The sequence below is a fragment of the Acanthopagrus latus genome, chromosome 24, assembly GCF_904848185.1.
Source record: "Acanthopagrus latus isolate v.2019 chromosome 24, fAcaLat1.1, whole genome shotgun sequence".
In the NCBI taxonomy this organism is placed as follows: domain Eukaryota; kingdom Metazoa; phylum Chordata; class Actinopteri; order Spariformes; family Sparidae; genus Acanthopagrus; species Acanthopagrus latus.
In genome coordinates this window covers 353,320-367,394 of record NC_051062.1, presented here as the reverse complement: position 1 = coordinate 367,394, position 14,075 = coordinate 353,320, and the positions used below count along the sequence as shown (strand labels likewise).

The 14,075-nt window shown below is 38.8% G+C and overlaps 1 long non-coding RNA gene across 1 annotated transcript; it reads right to left on the bottom strand.

Annotated features, from left to right (window-relative positions):
- Window positions 1-3,985: 3,985 nt before the first annotated feature.
- On the bottom strand, window positions 3,986-6,017 carry LOC119014985. Its single transcript, XR_005073134.1, has 2 exons — window positions 5,771-6,017; window positions 3,986-4,482 (listed from the first exon to the last, which is right to left on the bottom strand). It is a non-coding gene; the product is annotated as an uncharacterized LOC119014985 (long non-coding RNA).
- Window positions 6,018-14,075: the final 8,058 nt, after the last annotated feature.

The following is a 14,075-nucleotide window of genomic DNA, read 5'->3' as shown; positions in this document are numbered from 1 at the left end:
ATCCTTAGCAGGACAAGAATTTGCCCAGACGACTGTTTCATTTACCATCACTTGACATTAATGTACTCAGTGAAATTGGGGATGGCCGATCTCTCACATCCAGAGGGGAATGAGGGAAACCCAGAATAGCAGAATTCACAGAGTCCAGATCTATCCTGACTGAATAAGATAGTCCGACACAATCTTGATTTCCAAAGGAGTTGTACCCTCCAGAATTACATGCATAATGTCTTGATGAGTTTGTTGTAAAATGTCAAAGGCAGGGAATTCCATTGATCACATATGTTGTTCTCAGGTTGTTGTGAAGGAAGTCTGTATCTGCCTTTTCTATTTCATCAGTTTCTTTTAGTAAATGCATCCTTGTTTAAGTGTGACTGCATGTCCTCAAAAGAACACTCACAGTGTCTGCATTTACTGTAGGCAAAGCCAACACCCTCCTTGAGCCCTGCCAGTTCATGCTGTGCCAGAGTGTCACCACAGACGGAGACCATGGCACCATAAATAGTCCATTAATTGTTTGCATTTTAAAGAACTTCGGTCGATTTAATCATGCAGCTTCATTGTTCAAGCTACCCTTGGCTTGCCAGTACCGAAGACGCGAATACATTTGGTCCAACCATTACAGGGCTCTGTGAACGGAGCGTTAGCATTGACAGCTAACAGCATATGGTCAGAACTTTACATTGTGTTTTAAGCATCTTAACATGCTGCACATCTCATGACAGAGAATTTTGTTCACTGTACAGATTGTAAAGCCCATTGAGGCAATGTGATTGCAATTTTGGGCTATATAAATAAACACTGATTTGATTTGAAACTATGGATATTAGTTAAATTTCCTAATTAAGATGTTTAGGCTCCACAATGAGGAGTTTTGTCATGGTTAACACAAAAAAATGCAAGACACGAGGAGGCAGGCAGGTAAATGAATGAAAAGTACACTTTATTACATAAACTCCAGAAAATACATAAAGTAATAATAAAGTTGGCAACAAACATATATAAAGTTGGCAACAAAATCAGACGGAGCAGCATATACATATGGTGAATGTAAAATCCCCTGCTATAAACAACTGCATCACAACATGGACACCTATCAATGCACAACCCCAATGCCTAAAAAATCTTGCTCATATTCCTTACTGTCCTGTCTTTCTCCCTGGTGTGCTGACTCAGCTGTGTCGCTAACATTAGTGCTAGCAGTATTAGCAGTAATGCTAGCTGAAGCTGCACTTGATTTTAAAAACAAATCATTTTTCACCACCAGCCAACAGTGCTCTCTTAGATTTCTCTTTCTTTTTCTACGCTCTGCCCTTGTGTCACTTGATGCCTCTATTAATTTTTTTGCTAGCTTAATCTCAGTCAACTTCCAATCTCCAACTTCCAACAACCACGCAGACATGGTCCACACGAATGGGTCTTGAAACACTATGAAACATGGTGCTGAGTCTGTTTTGTTGCCAGTGGACCTGCTGCTTTGAAGAGAGTAAATGGAATAATGAAGAAGGAGAATGATATAAATGTATTATCTTTACAAATGTATTTTTCCTCCATGACAAGACTTCCCACTTTTAAGAGAGAGCAGTAGCATGTATTAAAATTAGGGCTGTAACGACTCACATATCAAAACCGAAATCGCAACATGCAGATCCATGAACCTGTTTCGCAGTGTGACAAGGCAGAATCGTGACACAACTTCTAGTCTAGATCCAGCCCTATGAGCAATAAGAAGCCCCTTTCACACTGAGATGCTGCATTAACACCCCAGCGGTGGATCGCCAGTTCTCTGTCGTTGGTCATTCACACGGAGCGAAGCACAACTGGAGTGAAGACTAACCACTGCGTAATTCACACAAAAAGCCGGCGCTGCAACTCCTAAAGAGACGTGAGGGTACATGCCATGATGTCCCCCCCATCAATCTAAACCTGCAGATAATTTATAATCATATGTATGCTGTTTTAATGTGTTGTGATTAAGATCCTGACCCACCAAACATCCTGCAAAGTGACAAAGTTACTACGTTTTTTGCTCTAAATGACATAATTACATAATCGCCATCAGTGAACAGGTCGCTGTCTGACTCTGTCACTGGTGAGGACAGAGGCTGTTTTCCGGAGAAAAGTTCACAGTCTCAGTCGGGAGGGCTGACGGTTGCGATTTATTTTCATCACAAACACTCAGTGAGTTAAAGTTTTTTGCCGGTGACAGACGCTGTTTTTTGGGCAGAAATGTGATAAGAAGTCGGTAGGACAGACGCTTCTCTGTGTATAGCTGTGGTATTTTTCTCCCTCATTGCCAAAGACATTTACAGCTACTACATTACCTTAGTTTGGTTCTAAAATGTTGCTTGGTGGGACATTTGTCTTTATTCAGTTGAGTGAGGGACCTGTGCAGTTATCAGACTGTACTATGGACACGCCCTCCATACGCGCAGCTGGCTCATCCATTCACAGTGATTCACTGTGCCTCTGACATACTAGTATCATATACAGAAGTTATTGAAATGTTACATAAATTAAATGTTTAACAAAAAAATAATGTCTATGTATGGTTTTTATTTTAAAAACTTAGACTTAAAAGACATTTTTCGAGAAAAAAGCTTTTGTCATCATAGCAACATGTAAAAACTACAAATGCAAACTACAAATACAGTGCACTTCAAATGAAGTATTTAGGTGCAGAGCCATTTCTTGCTATATGCGGACTGTGTGGGTACATAGGGCCCCTAAACCACTAGGGGTTAATATATCTGAGGAGGGACCAGACAGAAAAGGTGTGAAAAGTACCTGGTATTTTTATTTGTAGCACCTCTGCTGAGGTTCCAAGCAAGCCAAGGCGATACGTATGGCACGCATTGGTCAGATGTGGTCTCTACTGCGGCAAATGCTATGACGATCGGTACTACTAAGCTAGGAGCAGTGAGGCGAGTTGCGCAGAGCCGCTGGTACCGGTCATCCACGGCATGGCATCAAAAATCTTTTCATCTGTTTCAGAAAAAAGAAACTAGATGAAGAAAAATGCTAAATGGATAAACTTTTTTTCTCATGATGTTAGAGGGACGCTTTAATGCTTCATCTTTATCTAGCTTGTTTGCTTTTGGAAAGGGCTAAAAATTCACAACACATAATACATATCATGCCTATTGTGGATTATTATGGACTATTGTTGCAGTGGATTATTGCTCTGAGTGGATTATTGTTAACTCTACTGAGTTAGTATTTTTTTAAATGTATTTATTTATTGGAATATTTATTGTGACAATAACATTTTAACCCTACATTCCTACAGTTTAGTTATGCTTCTGATGTATCACTTACTTATTCAAAAGAATAACTTTCAAATTAAAGTCAATTTAAAGTAAACTATACTTTATATGACTGTTAGTTCTGCCTACAGAATATAGTTTAAAACCATATCATCAGTTTGGCACAAGTAATCCACTTTATAATACCCTGTGAAATATACACAAAATATTCTGTCAATATCACATAGTGCTCATCAGTCATGTATCTTTGTTTTATAACTCTAACAAGTACAATGTGTCAAAATCTGCTTAAAAGTGAGAACTTTGAAATTGGGTGCATGCTAACCCTAAAGGGACACCATACTGCATATTGTAATGTTTAATATAAAAACAGATTGTTGAATCAGTTATAAAAATGTATTCTTGGTGCAACCAAGTCTTAATCTGATTTAAATGATGCACATTATTGTTCATGTTTTTGTATTTAAGAAGTAAACCAAGAAGAATGACTATTTAGGTCACATCTCATGCAATGTACAACATTGACACAGTGAAATTGGAACTCTGTATTTAACCCATCCCAATGGTTGCCCAGAACTGCACCCGTCTACCTCCAAACACTAGCTTATTGGAATTGTGGGTATTATCCCTGTAAAGTCACCTCTCGTGCAACCAAACTGCTCGTGAGATCTGTTATGGCCCAGCTCTTGACCCATAAACAAAATAAGAGAGACACAAGGTAACCTGAAAAAATAAAATAATTTATTAACCCAAATAAGCAACCTATGATTAACCTAAAATAACCAACCAATACTTAAAGTCCAGACCTAAGCAAACAGGTCGAGGCCAACTAACCAAACACATAGTGCTTTTAACAAAAGAGCTCAACAGAAGGGATCCAACAGATGACTGATCAGGTGCTCCCAGTGATTATAACTCCGCCTACGTGGGAGGGTGACAGAAATATAAGACACACATACACACACACACACACACACACAGCAGGCTCTGCTAAAGCAGGAGGCCGTCACACCCTCCCCCATAGAAACAGGGTCCCAACCCCGGAACCAACTGATTTAACCATATTATAACAGTTATTCTTTTAGATTATCCATATCTAGTGTAAATAAGGCTGAATTATTTTTCACCCATGCCTTGTAAGACTGACTCATCAGGTGCTTGTCATCCATCGCCGCTCTAGACTTGCCACCAAACTTCATCTCAACTCCTCAGCAACCTGGTACCAGTGGGAAGCAAATTAAGAGGAAAAGAGAGATCAATAAGATGGACAGGTGATGTGCAAACATAACTTTACTGGTGAGGAGCTCTGGACAATGCGTCTGCAACCACATTGTCAGAACCTCTTACATATTGTATATCTAACTAGTATGACTGCAATAACAGGGACCATCTAATGAGTCTCTGGTCTGGACACGGCAACAAATTGAGGAAAGTCAAAGGGTTGTGATCTGTATAAACCACCACTGGCACAACTCCAGAACACACATACACATCAAAATGTTTAAGGGCCCAGATCAAAGCAAGAGCTTCATTTTCTATAGTAGAATAATTCAGTTGGTACGAATCAAATTTTCTAGAACAGAAGCTCACTGGCTTATCAACGCTAAAATCATCCTTTTGTAGCAAAACTGCACCCGCCCCCACGTGACTGGCATCCACCTGACGTGAAAAAGGGTGACAGTGATCAGTGATTTCACTGCATCAAAAGCCTTTTGACATGAAGGAGACCAAACAAATGTTGATTGCCCCTTCAAAAAGTCGGTAAGGGGCGATACTACCTCAGAAAAATTCCTACAAAAACTTCTGTAATAGCCCACCAGACCCAGAAAGTGCATCAGCTCCTTCTTCGTGGTAGGTGTGGGATACCGTTTGACAGCTTGGATTTTCACCTGTAAAGGGCAAACTGTACCCTGTCCAACTACTCAACCAAGATACGTCACAGCAAAATCACACTTCGCAAGATTAATGGTGAGACGCGCCTCAGCCAGGCAGCTGAACAGCGCATGGATACGCTCCAAATGAGAAACCCATGTGTCGGAATACACCACCATGTCATCCAAATAAACATTGCAACCCTTAAAATCACCAAGGACTTTGGTCATAAGCCTCTGGAATGTGGCCGGGGCGTTACGCAGCCCAAAAGGCATAACATTATACATGTACAAACCATTTGGAGTGATAAGCGCAAAGATCTCGCGCACCCACGTGGACAGTGGGACCTGCCAGTACCCTTTAAGTTAATCAAACTTGCTAACGTATTTGGCATGGTGGAAGATTGTGTTGACCAGATGGTCAACACAATCTTCCATATGTGGAAGCGGAAAAGAATCTGGTTTGGTTACTGCGTTCACCTTACGGAAATCAGTACAGAACCTAAACGTATTATCCGACTTGGGTACCAGAAGGCACGATGAGGCCCAACTCGAAAATGAGGGCTCAGCAATGCCATGGCCCAGCATATACTCAACTTCAGCATGCAGGTGCTTACGTTTCTCTGGATTTACCTGATAGAACCTCTGCCTGATTGGTGGAGGGACTCCGACATTGATATCATGCTCGCTAAGGTGCGTCTGAGTAGGAATGTCACCAAACAACGATGGAAAAGAGTTTATGAGCTCAGATAAATCTGCCTGCTTTGCCTCTGATAAGTGATCCAGCAAAACCTGTAACCTGCACAGCGACTCAGAGTTCTTTAAATGGGCTTCCAACATAGCAGCATCCAGACCAGGCAACCTATCTTTCCACCCCAGCAGCCACAGTCCGAGGAGTAGACACTACCGATACCAGGTGCTCCTAGTGATTATAACTCCGCCTACGTGGAACCTGCAGGGTGACAGAAACATAAGACACACACACACACACACACACACACACACACACACACACACACACACAGCAGGCTCTGCTAAAGCAGGAGGTCTTCACAGACCAAAGATAATGTAACCGTCGCCTTTGTTCAAACTCCACACGCACACGTTTAGTAATCACCTTTGGTCAATACAGTCACTGCCACCATTTTTGAATCCCAAGTACATGTTATCCTTTTACCCAAAAAACAGATTGTGTATATATATTTATATTGTATAGTTATATTTTCTACTTTTTAAAATAGTTTATATTGTTAATTTGTTATATTTTCTATTCTTTAAATAGTTTATATTGTTAATTTGTTATATTTTCACTTAATAGTTATTTGATGCATGCACCAATATCACCACAACAAATTCCTCGTATGTGTAACATCGTACTTGGCAATAAAGCTTTTTCTGATTCTGATTCTGATTCTGATGCTTTCAGTTGAATCTAATGCATCAAATCGGAATCCCCCTTCACGCGTGATTTCACAAACAAAACTTTCTAAGTCATGCCCGCAAATTTGTAGTCCAACGAATGTGACTTCCCAAGTCAAGTTTGGCCATCTTTGTAGTCTTTATAGGGGACTTCCTCACACACACACACACACACACACACACACACACACACACACACACACACGCCTTCACCCATTTATATGTTTGGCTTGTTTATGTTTTTTTTTTGGTTTTTTTTATGTTGCCATTTGTGGAAGCAACTGTTGTTTGTTAAAGTAGGTGGTTTGTGTCTTGGAAGAAAGCTTTAATAAACACTTTTGATTGTAACTGAGCAGCATCTGTGATTGTGTTGCACAATCCCATACTGTAATAACTGCTGGTTGAGATGGTCAGTACTCGGATTCACGCCTTCCCTTTTATCTAATTATTGATATTTTTATAATATTGACATTTTGACTAATTTTCAGGCTTTGAGACTAAAAGGCAAATCATTTGATTATTGATCCCTGATTTCAGGTTGGTGCCCCGTGTTCATTAATGACTTGTTTCATTAATCAACTATAATGATTTTAATTGATTAATAATAAATCAATTAATAATCAGTAATCAATATCGATTCCCATCATACATCAGCTGGCCGGCTGGTACCGCCATCACTGAGAGCAAACAAAGTTCACTTAGCAATGTTGTGACTCTTGCTCTGTAGCCTCAGTGGTAGAACGAACTCCATCTTCTGCAAAACACTCCAGACACATTTGCTTAGGCCTCACCTTGACCTTGTGTGCTTGTGTAGTTTGAGCAGGTGGGTCTTGGACATAGCACTGCATTTACCAGGTTGGTTTAATTTAGCCCCTAGCGACCATACAAATGTATACATATTTTGTCTCTAATCCTGGCCGGGATAGTCTTTCTTTTCTCCCTCCTTCAGTGATGTGATGCAGGCAACACTGCTTAGCTTGCATGTGGTATATTCTGTTAATATTCAAACAAAATGCTTTGAGAAGTTAAGTTTCCTTTATTGATATACCTTTTTGTTCTCTTATAAACATCTTTTTTTTTGCTTTTTATACAATAGATGTCACACCTTAGCCTTTCCCAGTAGGAACATAATGAAATCCCATGAATGAGAATGTGGGAGAACTACGTCCGTCAGGTCAACTGTGATACATCGAGACATGTTTTTTCTTTAAAACACTTTAAGTAGTTGTCTATATACTGTATGTGAATCCTGCATATCAATGACTTGTGCATAAGACATTCCATTTAATGTTTCACTATGAATTCCTTATTTATAGAAACAACTGTTCCTGTCCACTAAACCACCAGAGGGTTTTTTAATTAAATGAATACATAGTATTGAACTTGTATTAATAGTAGTAATAGTATTAGCAGTATCTTTAACAAGGCAAACAAAAGCAGTGGATCAAAACAAGGCTTTATACTACAAGCTACATAAACAGCTGATGAGCTGCAACTTAACCTACACCAACTCAGTGAGTTTACTGGTGAGTTTTCACTCGTGTGTTTGTGTAATCTGAGAGATATAGTGACTCTGGTTCATCATAAGGAGACATACCAAATCACCAGATTGCAAAATTTGTGTCTGATTTCATGTTTAGTTCTTTCTTTCTTTCTTTCTTTCTTTCTTTCTTTCTTTCTTTCTTTCTTTCTTTCTTTCTTTCTTTCTTTCTTTCTTTCTTTTCTTAAGGATGCCAATACTACAGTTGTTGAGAGGGAGTTGGAACAAGTAATCCTTCTTTGAGGTACTTCTAAAACTTTTTGTCAACTAGATGCTTGCAGATACTCAACCAAAGTATGGATCCTCAAGAACAAACTGTGATTGGGCCAACTATTGCTGAATGATGTCTGGAATAGTGCTGCCCCAAAATTGTTTACACCAAGCTGCACCAAAAACAACTGCAAGGATATTTGTCACATCATGTTGCATTTATTGACGATAAAAAAAGAATCAAACTAGTAACTTAGTTAAAAACAAACAAACATTTTGGTGTTATATTTAACATTGGCAACTGCAAATGTGTTGTTAGATGGTTAGGCCATATTACTGTATACTGTTCTGTATTTTATACTGTATAGTGGATTTTAAGTTTTCTGTTTTAGAGGCCTTCAAGTGTACTTTCACCATTGTTTCACATTGACACAAGTTTACAGGAATTGGGGCGTACCCAACCTACTCATGTATCAAAAAAGTTGTATAAATCCTTCTGTGGCCCTAGAAGAGTCTGCATTTAATCCAGTGGCCTCCGGTGAAGTGTCAGGACTGCTCACTCCACCAAGACTGCCCTCCTCACAGTGACTGAGTCCCTCTGTGCCGCAAGAGACTCATCCCACTCATTCGTCCTCACGCTCCTCAATCTTCTGCGTTTGCCACAGTCAACCACCAAATCCTCCTCTGCACTCTGGCTGGACTTGCTATTGATTACTCAGCTCTAACCTGGTTAACATCATGCCTGACAAATTGCACCTTTCAGGTTCTGTTTTAACAATGCAGTTGATGACTAGGCTCTGCAATCACATGACATGGATTCTCTTACCACCGTTGTCCAATGCAATGTGGGTGTCGAAGGAGGAACAATGATAAAAATAAATAACAGAAAAGGGAGGAACAGTTGGGTGTCATCTGCATATCTCGGAGTGTCTGGCAGACATCTCCATTTGGACAACTGTGTATCACCTCAAGCTCAATCTTAAAAAAACTTAACTCCTCTTCATCCTGGGTCATCTCACACCTGAACTACTGCAATACGCTCTTGGCTGGACTCCCAGCCTCTGCGATTAACCCATTGTAGCGTATCGAGAAGGCTGCAGCGCACCTCGTTTCTAAATACTCCAATTCTCCCATGTAACACCCCTCCTCGGTGGTCTCCACAGACTCCTGTTGTAGCCTGCATCCAATTCAAGACGATGGTGCTTGCCTTCAAGGCTGTCAATGGAACTGCACCCATCTACCTCCAAACACTGGTCAGACCACTCACCCCAGTGCACTTATATTTTTAAGGTATCACTGATAAAGAGCAGCCATATTGCTCAGACGAGGGCTTGAAAATTGTTTCTATTTATCAGATTATATGCAGCTTCCTCAGGAGCCACAAAAGGCTTTGTTTTACCTTTTCAGATATGCATACTCCCTGTAAACACACTTTTTTGCATAAAACTGCTGGGTTTTATATTATCTGGCTTTAAGATAATATTCACATTTCAGAAACTGTAACCAGAAAATGTAATTTTATGTCAATCAACTAATTGAATAAGTGACTAATAGTTGCAATAAATTGTTAACTGCTGTGTTGTTAAATAAAGGAAATTTGTTGCGTGCACCAAATTATTTTGAGGAACCTGGTGAGTAATAAAAAAAAAATAGGTTTGATGAAAACCTTATGTTTTAGTTGATTGATCTTAAATGTATTATCTTAAAACTACAGATATCTGTTGAAAGGACAAATGCAAAGTATGTAGCCTTAAGGTATAATTTTCAAGTCCATATTACACGATTGCCTTCATTTGGATAAACTTAAAAATATTGTATTGATCAAGAATTAATATATTTTTAGTTTGCTCAGTGGTCCCTGTATTATTCATTCATTCAGCAAATAATCCAAAATCAGAAAATGAAAAAGTGATTCCTTTTTTTCATTCTTTGTTTTTGAATGTGATACAATAAAGCAAATGACACTTTTTTTTTTGTACCCCAGGGGTATGGAGAACGGCCAAGGAGAGCTGAGAACAGGTAACTGGCCATGGGCACCCTTCCTTCCCCTTGTTATCCAGCAAATTAACATTACAAGGGCCAAGGAAAAATCTATTATTATTTTCTCCTAAAGGTTGTCTGGTGTTAATAGGTAGTGCTTGCATTTTTCTCATGGTGGGTTTTTAAAAACAACCAGGCTGGTTGTGGTAATCCTTTGCATCAGCTCAGCTACTTGCTGGTTCAAGCAGCTAGTAGCAGAGCTGATGTAATGGAGTCAGTTGCTTTGCCACCACAGCAAACAGGCCAGAAGATGGAAGTGAGCTGCCCTGTCGCGGCTCCAGCCTGTCTACCTAAGGAGCGCAGCTGGGACATGCACATGATTATAGAGGAGCAGGGGCTCCAAGTCAGAAAAAGGCAGTGCATGTGTATGCACAGCTTGCGCCAACATTTTTTAAAGGCCTTAATAACACAATATGTAGATTAATCAATCTAAAATTAATAAACAAAGTACTTACAGAAAGCTAACTACTTAGCTGTGTAGCCTGTGTAGCTGTGAGTGATATGCAATTGCCATTTCTTTTGTGTTGACAAATTTTTGTCAACATGAGTTTATTTACATTATTATAATACTGAGGTTTGGAAGACAAACACTGGTTTATTATTGGGCTATTTGTTGGAGGGCAAGTGCAAACTAGAAATACAGGCTACACACCTAAAAATGTGAGAAAACCAAGAAAATACTAGTGTGACTGCTACTGTGACTGTTAGTAGGAACAGCAATATTTAACACAGCAAAGCCACAATAAACTCAGTATCTGGAGGAAGTTTAAGATTTGTGGCCAGATAAACAGCGACACAGATAGCTGTCATATTAGATTATTCTTAACTCTCATTAACAGCAGTTAGCTTAACAGCAAAAATGGGGTGCTTCTGAAATATGACATATATTTAAGCACGCTGAATAAGTGGAAGGCAACTTGTTAGCCCCCACAAGAAAGTTATGTTAATCAATTTAAAACTCTCAAAGTTTCAAGTCGCTCCACTTTCACGTCTCATCTATGTGCGCAGTGGAGTTCTTCATGAGGCAGCAGCTAATCTCTCTCTCTCTCTCTCTCTCTCTCTCTCTCTCTCTCTCTCCCTCTCTCTCTCTCTCTCTCTCTCTCTCTCTCTGAGAGACAGAGCTGAGCGGACACAGACCCAGCTTTATAGGTTCAACACAACACCATATTACACGGAAATGCATATGGTAGATAACCCAGGTGTTTGTATACCGCTGTTGTTTTTACATCCCTATGCACAACAGGAATTTATTTATTCATTAAAAAAACACACACAAACAGGGTACATTTTAATACAAGGCAAAAAGGGCAGGGGCTCAAGCACCCTTTGGGCCTGATGTGTGCACGTGCCTGGAGCTCAGAGATGTTGCAGTGAAGGGCAGTTTCAGAAGATGAATGACCCTAAGAGAAGCAGCAGGAGACCAGCAGGAGAAGGGCCTAAGAGATCAGTGTGTTTATCTGCTAAGTGAGCACATTAACTGCTGTACAGAGCAGCTCATGAGCTAGACTACTGTAAATAATAAATAAATATTTGTGATCTGAGCATAAAATCAAAAGTACAAGCAGTAAGCAGTGTATATATATATATATATATATATATATATATATATATATATATATATATATATATATATATATATATATATATATATATATATATATACACACACACACACAGAGCTCACAAAAATGAAAGGGACACTTTTTTATTGGGCCTGGCATGAAATCAGTTAAACCTGTCTGATAATTTTCTGGTTGGTTAAGCAGCTGAGGGCATCGTTAATCACTTTCAGCTGTATTGGTGTTCATGGAATTAACAACAGGTGCACCACAGTGGCAACAATTAGAAAACCCTCAAAACAGGACTGGTTTTACATGTGGAGGTCATTTCAAGTTTCTCCCTCTTTATCTTTTTTGGCGGATTTTTCACTCATGCTGGTTTTGGCTTGAGTAATTATCTCTACTGGCAGTATGAGGCGATTCCTTACAGAAGTTGCACAGGTTGTCCAACTTCTCCAGGATGGCACATCCACACGTGCTGCAGCAAGAAGGTTTAATGTGTCTCCCAGCACAATCTCCAGAACATGGAGGAGATTTCAGGAGACTGGTGGTTATTCTCGGAGAGCTGGACAGGGCCGTAGAAGGTCCTCAAGCCATCAGCAAGACCGATACCTGCTCAGCAGTGTGTGTGTATATATATATATATATATATATATATATATATATATATATATATATATATATATATATATATATATATATATATATATATATATATATATATATATATATATATATATATATATATATATATATATATATATATATATAATATAGTGAACATCTGCAGGTACCAAAGCACAAAAGGCTTGGTCATCAGTGCAAACAAGGTGTTCAGTCAAATAACTATCAGAACAGGAACAGATCGTCTAACTAAAGTGACACTGAAAGAGCACACAAATTCTACCCATTTCACCATTATCAGTAAACTGTTCATATTTATTTTGCTGCTTACTTAAAGTTGTGCTGTACAAGGGTTGTAACAAAATGGTGACAGATGTTGACAGTAAAAGAAGTGACAGGAATTATTTACCTTAAAAAAATGTACCTTAGAAAGGTTTGTTGTTAGTTGTTTGTAGCTGGGAAATGTATGTGCATGTCAGAGTTCATGATATGCAAACTTATGTTTTAATCCGTTAGAAGCCCCTTAAAAGCAAAAATAGTAAAAGAGCAGAAGACACATTTGTGTTGAAAGTCAGAATCCAAGTCAGGGTGTGAGTGTACAGGAACAGAGCTGTTTGTGCAGAACACATTTTGAAATGTATGTTTTTCAGGTGATAGAGTTGAACTGGGAGCAGTTACTTTGATCAATTCATAATTGACAACTCTGCAATACTGGCATTTAAAATGACTTTTTTCAGCATGAAAAATGTTTCATGCTTATCTGACACTGTATTAACAAGTATATCTACTGTATTAACTAAGTAAACAACTGTGAAACATACTACAAGGAACTTTTAATTGGTTACAAAACAACTCAATTTATTGCTGATTCCTCGATGTGACCTACAGAAGACTAACAGTAAGAGGATTTCTACATACTTTATCTTAATGGCTGCCACCGGGTCACATTCAGATAATCAAAACAATTGGTTATGGAAAAGTGCTGAGGACTAATTGGGGGCCTCACTGCCTAACACCTCACAGAAGCTGCTCTGTAGTCTTGTGGTGTAGCAGCAGATATTTTCCCTTGCTACTGAGCTGAGCTGTCTTATTGACTTATCATTATGAAGACATTATTAGGGATGTTAGCTCTTTACTTTTATTTTAACAAAATTGCCATTTCATAACAACCAAATCTGTAAACTGTTGGATAACATCACCACCCTCTTAAAAAGAATGGCCTAAGTCAAATTTTCAGCTGAAAAAACTGAACCAAATAATCATACACTCTATTATTTGGTTCAGTTTTTTTTTTTTAATGTGGTTCAGTTTTTTACATATCATGTAACTCAGGTGTCTGAAAGATGACATTACTAAAACCATTTACTTTGTTTCATTATCATCTTCATGTTACAGTAATTTATCTTACAGTACTTAGCCACAAATAGATACATTACCCATAACTATTTATCTTGCAAACAGCTGTTTGAGAAATAGTGTTAAAAATACTTTTCCTCTTTCTTTCACTATGTATCTATAAGTAATCCGTATGACAAGAGATTGTGGT